This window comes from Ovis aries, chromosome 3, assembly GCF_016772045.2.
Source record: "Ovis aries strain OAR_USU_Benz2616 breed Rambouillet chromosome 3, ARS-UI_Ramb_v3.0, whole genome shotgun sequence".
Taxonomy (NCBI): domain Eukaryota; kingdom Metazoa; phylum Chordata; class Mammalia; order Artiodactyla; family Bovidae; genus Ovis; species Ovis aries.
Window position 1 is genome coordinate 52,778,576 of NC_056056.1, and position 7,296 is coordinate 52,785,871.

The window sequence follows — 7,296 nt, forward strand, 5'->3', positions numbered from 1 at the left end:
TATTTTGAAACTTAAAAAAGCAGAAGTTTGCTTGATGAATGCAATATGGATACATTATTTTGTCAACCTGAGAATAAAGATGCTATTAAACATCTGTAACATTCAGTGGTAACTTTAGAAGAGCCATGCAAAAAAAGAACTATGAAATGTGTTTAAGGATTTATATAAAAATATGAACATAATATAGAAAGAAATGGAAATATTAAGAAGAACCTAAAGTAGCATCTAGGTCTAAAAACAATGCAAAAACTAAAATGGAGCCAGTTCACAGAATGGGCTTATATCTGCAGATTTGACACTTATCTTTAGTTTTGACATGAAAATGAAGATTACTGCTCTTGAATATACAGGGGGAAAAAAACCAAACTCTGAAATGTTAAAGAACAAAAAACAGTTCAGCATGGGGAAGGGGGAAGGTAAGAAACAGAACTTCAGTGATAAGTTGTCTAATACACTTATACCTAGAATTCTAGCAGGAAAAAAAAAAAAAAAAGAAGAAGATGGAAAGGAAGCAAATTCATATTGAAAAAATATCACACAGGTGCACATCCTTTTTCATGAAATATAGTGTTTTAAACTTAAATGCACTTTTTATATAACAAACAGGAAGGGAGTCAGCAATCGTGTGCAAAACTACCAAGAAAGTTAAGATGAGGACTCATATTAGGTTTTGATTTACAAATTTAAAGAACATTTGAACCTTGAATGTAATTTAAATATAAAGATGGAAACTAAACAGATTATGATAAAAGGTTGAAATTTTTAATCTCTTTTTTTCTAAACTATGTACATATTATGAAAAGTGAAAGTGTTAGTCGCTCAGTTGTTTCTGACTCTTTGTGACCCCAAGAACTGTAGCCAGCCAGGCTCCTCTGGCTATGCAATTCTCCATGCAAGAATACTGGAATAGGAAGCCATTCCCTTCTCCAGGGGATCTTCTCTGACCCAGGGATTGAACCTGGGTCTCCTGAAATGCAGGCAGATTCTTTACTGTCTGAGCTACTAGGGAAGCCCTGTATATAATTTCCATGTACTTATTTTTAATGAAAATTGTATGCATTATAATCTATATTAAAAATAAATACTTGCAAATTATACAACATATACCAATATGTGTGTGTCAGTTACTCAGTCTTGTCCGACTCTGCAACCCTATGGACTGTAACCCACCAGCTCCTTTGTCCAAGGGATTCTCCAGGCAAGAGTACTGGAGTGGGTTGCCATTTCCTTCTCCAGTATAATAAAATAGTTAACCTAATTTAATAAGTATTAAAATTTAATAGAACTCCTTAATATTCTTTATTGTTTTCATTTTCCCTTTCTTGGATACTATTAATAGGTATAATTCTATCATAACTCTTCCTTTCCTTTGGTTTATAATTTTGTGACATATATAGTATAAAAAACAGACTATTTATGTATACTTTTAAACTGTGTGCAAAGCAAATATGTTTCATGAATTATTGTGAATTTTTTTCATTCAAATATATTCAATTTGCATGTATATGAAGTGCACCAAAGCTGACATGTGTGGCTATAGTCTATTAGTGTTAATTGTGACTGTGCAAAGGCATGACAGTTTTTATCAATTCTTTTGTTGACTGATATTTTTGTCTTTTCTTATTTTTTTAATATTAGGAAAGATGATTTTTATAAATGTCAGTTTGTGCACATATATGGCTATATATTTGGATTGCTGGGTCCAATTTTGATATCTGCTATTATTTGCTACACATTTTCACATTTACAATTTCTTCTCAGTTGTAAACTATTTTGATGATGTATGCTTAGTCACTCAATTGTGTCCAACTCTTTGCTACCCTTTGGACTGTAACTTGCCAGTCTCCTCTGCCCATGGGATTTTTCAGGCAAGAATACTGGAGTGGGCTGCTATTTTCCTACTCCAGGGGATCTTCCTGACCTAGGGATTGAACCTACATCTCCTGTGTCTCTTGAATTGCAGGTGGATTCTTTACCCCCTGAGACATCAGGGAAGTCAAAGTGAAAGTGTCAGTCACTCTGTCCATGGAATTCTCCAGGCAAGAATACTGGCTGCTGCTGCTGCTGCTAAGTCACTTCAGTCATGTCCGACTCCGTGTGACCCCATAGACGGCAGCCCACCAGGCTCCTCCATCCCTGGGATTCTCTAGGCAAGAATACTGGAGTGGGGTGCCATTTCCTTCTCCAAAGGATCTTCCCAATCCAGGGATCAAGCCCAGGTCTCCCACACTACAGGGAGATTCTTTACTGTCTGAGTATACCACTTTAGATTTCCTCTAGTATCATATAGCTATGTGTCACAATTTACCTTTGGTACCTCTTGTTTTTGTAACTTAAAAAATGTTTGATGGGTATTAAAAAATTTTTATGTTTCCTTTTCGACAACTCTCTGTTAAATAATCAAAGTGACCATCTTTACCAATATTTATAGGAACTTCAGTTATCCTCTTTTGTGGATTGTTATTTTCTGTTGCACATATTTTTTATACGTTTTTAATCTGTATGTCATTGCTTTTAATTTTAATTAACATATAATTCAAATTAAATTTTATATTGATAAAACATGATTAAGTGTATTATAACTATATTTTCATGGAATATAGCTGTATTTTAATTTTTCTACTTGCAGTTAAATACATTTTTATTTTAAGCATAGTCAAACTGCTAATACTTCAGTTTAGTTCAGTTGCTCAGTTGTGTCTGACTCTTTGTGACCCCATGGACTGTGGCACGTCAGACTTCCCTGTCCATCAACTCCTGGAGCCTGCTCAAACTCAAGTCCATTAAGTCAAAGATGCCATCCAGCCATCTTGCCCTCTGCCATCCTCTTCTGCCTTCAATCTTTCCCAGCATCAGGGTCTTTTCCAATGAATCAGTTCTTCACATCAGGTGGTCAAATATTGTAGTTTCAGCTTTAGCATCAGTCCTTCCAATGAATATTCAGGACAATTTCCTTTAGGATGTACTGGTTGGAGCCCCTTGCAGTCCAAGGGACTCTCAAGAGTCTTCTCCAACACCACAGTTCCTAGGCATCAATTCTCCAGCACTCAACTTTCTTTATAGTCCAACTCTTATATCCATACATGACTACTGGAAAAAACCATAGCTCTGACAAGATGGGCCTTAGTTAGCAATGTTTTTGATTTTTAATATGCTGTCTAAGTTGGTCATAGCTTTTCTTCCAAGGAGCAAGCATCTTTTAATTTCACGGCCAAAGTGACCATCTGCAGTGATTTGGATCCCAAGAAAATAAAGTCTCTCACTGTTTCCAGTGTTTCCACATCTATTTGCCATAAAGTGATGGGAGCAGATGCCATGATCTTAGTTTTTAGAATATTGAGTTTTAAGACAGTTTTTTTCACTCTCCTCTTCACTTTCATCAAGAGATTCTTCAGTTCCTCTTAACTTTCTCCCATAACAGTGGTGTCATTTGCGTATCTGAGGCTATTGATATTTTTCCTGGCATTCTAGATTCCAGGTTGTGCTTCATCCAGTCCAGCATTTTGCATGATGTACTCTGCATAGAAGTTAAATAAGCAGGGTGACAATACACAACCTTGACCTACACCTTTCCCAATTTGAAACCAGTCTGTTGTTTCACATCCAGTTCTAACTGTTGCTTCTTGACCTGCACACAGATTTCTCAGGAGGCGGGACAGGTGTTCGGTATTTCCATGTTTTTCAGAATTTTCCACAGTTTGTTGTGATCCACACAATGAAAGGCTTTGGCATAGTCAATAAAGCAGAAATAGATGTTTTCTGGAACTCTCTTGCTTTTTTGATGACCCAACGGATGTTGGCAATTTGATCTCTGGTTCCTCTGCCTTTTCTAAATACAGCTTGAACATCTGGAAGTTAGTTCACTGTTCACATCCTGTTGAAGCCTGATTTCAAGAATTTTGAGCATTACTTTGCTAGCATGAGAGATGAGTGCAATTGTGTTGTAGTTTGAATATTCTTTAGCATTGCCCATTTTTGGGATTGGAATGAACACTGACCTGTTCCAGTCCTGTGGCCACTGCTGAGTTTTCCAAATTTGTTGGCATACTGAGTGCAGCACTTTCTCAGCATCATCTTTTAGGATTTGAAATAGCTCAACTGGAGTTCCATCATCTCCACTAGCTTTGTTTGTAGTGAGGCTTCCTAAAGCCTACTTGACTTTGCATTCCAGGATGTCTGGGTCTAGGTGAGTGATCACACTATCATGGTTATCTGGGTCATAAAGATTTTTTTTGTATAGTTTTTCTGTGCATTCTTGCTACCTCTTCTTAATATCTTCTGCTTCTGTTAGGTCCATACCATTCCTATCCTTTATTGTAGCCATCTTTGCATGAAATGGTCCCTTGGTATCTCTAGTTAACTTGAAGAGAGCTTGAGTCTTTCCCATTCTATTGTTTTCCTCTTTTTATTTGAATTGATCACTGAGGAGGGCTTACTTATCACTCCTTGCTATTCTTTGGAACTCTGTTAATACTTGCATCATTATTTATTTATTTTTTTTTCTAGGATAAAGGCATTTATTTAACACATTTCCTTGTTGAACCATGGGATTCTGATCTGGAAAGCTGATGGACTGCTGAAATCCCTGGCTAAGTGGATTATTTTGAGGTGTCCTTGTTTCCATATGCTGCTGAGTTTGGTTAACTGTTGGAGAGGTTACAAGTCATATCCCTATTGGAAGGGGGAGCATGAGGATGCAGACTTGCTGTTGAGGTGAGGCTGTACAGGGGAACTGGGACCTTAAAAGGCCCTCCTTGTAAGTTCATCTGAGGAGCTGTTAAATGGCCTGGGTTGTTCATCTGAGCAAAGTTTCTCTGGGCTCCTGAAGCTTGCTGCTGCCAAAGGTATATGGAGGAGGAGAGCAGGAAGTTGTCTGTATGGTGGTTAAGGATGATCTGCCTGGATTTGCTGTTGCATTGGGCCAAATGGGGGAGCATTTCCTACCCTTGATTTGCAGTCATTGTGCCAGAGAACTCTAGGCTGGAGGAAGCTGAACAACTCGAGAAGGCAGCTTGTTCCAGCCTAGAGGAACAGGAACTTGATTTGGGGCAGTAAACTGGAGTTGAATCCCCTGTGGCTGATGCTGCTGATGTTGCTGTAGGGTTCTTGCCTGCATCTATTGCTGCTTCTGCCTCTGGGGAAAAATTAGCTGGGTTTATTTGTTTGTTCACTGGGACAGGCTGTATTGGGTGGTGCAGAGGAACTAAAGATCCTGAGTGATGACTTCACTGCTGTATATGGAGCCCAGAGAAGAGTATATAAGTTGTGTCTGACTAGAAGCAGGACGAGGAGTCCTGGGCTGCATTTCTGAATTGGGGCCTGATGCCATCACGGAATATGGCATGTTTCCACCCTGAAATAGCATAATATTTGCAGTGTTGGCCATCCTTATTATCATGGAGCACCTTTCATGGGAAATCCTATCTCCATCGCAATTTAATTTCCGCTCCCATGGATCCTTTATTTCTCACATCTTGGCTTTTGTTCTGAGACAAAGCCAGGCTGATAGCACCTTTCCCTTCCATCTGAATGAAGAGAATTCCCAGATCCTGAAGACGCTGGTTGTTGCTCTGAATCAGGATCCATAGCCTCTCTGCTGCTTCCCAGATATTGAATGCCACATGTAGGGTTTTCCACGGCTCTACCTTTCCATACCTTTTGCTTGCTGGATTCCATGTGTATTAAAGTGAGTGTATTCTGCAATATTGTGTCCAATTTCCATTTGAAGTCTTTATCATCTCTGTTTCCTTTGAAGGCCAAAAAATCCACCTCTGAGTCATCCACTGTTAATGAGCAAAAGGAAAAATGTTGTTATTGTTCTTTAGTGGCTAAGTAGTGTCCTACTCTTTGTGACCCCATGGACCATGGCATGCCAGGCTTCCCTGTCCTTCACTATCTTCTGGAGTTTGCTTAAATTCATGTCTATTGAGTCAATGATGCCATTCAACCATCTCACCCACTGTTGCCCCCTTCTCCTCCTGTGTTCAGTCTTTCCCAACACCAGGGTCTTTTCCAGTAAGTCAGTCTTTCACATCGGGTGGCCAAATATTGGAGCTTCAACTTCAGCATCAGTCCTTCCAATGAATATTCAGGGTTTATTTCCTTTAGGATGGTCTGGTTTGATATCCTTGCTGTCCAAGGAACTCTCAAGAGTTTTCTCCAGCACCACAGTTCAAAAGCATCGACTTTTCCATGCTCAGACTTATTTATAGTATGTCTTCTAAATTTGGAAGGTTGTCCAAAATCATGGTGAATATTATTCCAGAAGCATGTGTGTGTGTTAGTTGCTCAGCTGTGTCTGACTCTTTGCAATCCCACACTCTGTCCATGGAATTCTCCCAGAAAGAATACTGGAGTGGTTTGCCATTCCCTTCTCCAGGGGATCTTTCCAATCTAGCAATTGAACCCAGATTTCCTGCATTCCAGGCAGATTCTTTACTGCCTAAGCTACCAAAAGCATAGGTCCGCCGTATTCCAAGTGGACAATACAGAAAAAAAAATTTTTTTTCTTAATTTTTATCATTTATATAGATCATTTTCTAAATCCAAACAATCTGGCATTTTTAGAACCTGTATTTTAAGGTAGCAGTCAATTGCAAATACTGAGCTTGGCCCCAGCCCACCAGGGTTGACCTTGGGCAATGCCCTTTAAAGTTGATGCATTTGGCCTTCTGTGTATCCCTCCATCTGTTGGGATGCACCTTAAGCAATGCCCTTGACAGTGGATGCCCTTGGCCCTCAGTGTATACCTCCATCCATCCTTGCCTGCATCTATCTGTCCAGCCATTGGCACCCAGCTACCCAAAGCCAGACCCACCTGGGACTCAGGGAGCCAGTGGGGAGGGGCATGAGCTAGACGAGGCTGGGGAGGAAGGGGAGATAACTTACTTTGTGTCAAGGAATCCTTTTCTTTCCAGAAGTTTTCAATATATCTGCATGTTTTATTCTAAAAGTTTCATGGTTCCTTGTCTTAGCTAATATTTAATACATCTTTAATTGAACTGTCTAAATGGTGTGAGGTAAAAGTTCAATCCTTTTGTATGATTACTCCAGCAGCATTTATTAAACTGTTCATTCTTCCCACAGTGGTCTCAATGTCAGAAAAATAGACATTTGTCTCTTTTTCCAACATCTTTATTCTATTACTTCATAACATTTGTTTAATTAAGCATCACTTTTCATGTGTTTTTCCAAGTTAATATTTATCAAAAGGTATAAATGGCTACACAGAGAAGATAAATGCAAATTACAGATCTATTCTAGGGCACATATGGGTGTGTGCCAGCTATGTCTCAC

General features: G+C 39.1%; 1 pseudogene; it reads right to left on the reverse strand.

The window, feature by feature from the left end:
* Positions 1-4,486: 4,486 nt before the first annotated feature.
* On the reverse strand, positions 4,487-6,759 carry LOC101122267 (nuclear receptor coactivator 6-like; annotated as a pseudogene).
* Between the last annotated feature and the right edge of the window lie 537 nt (positions 6,760-7,296).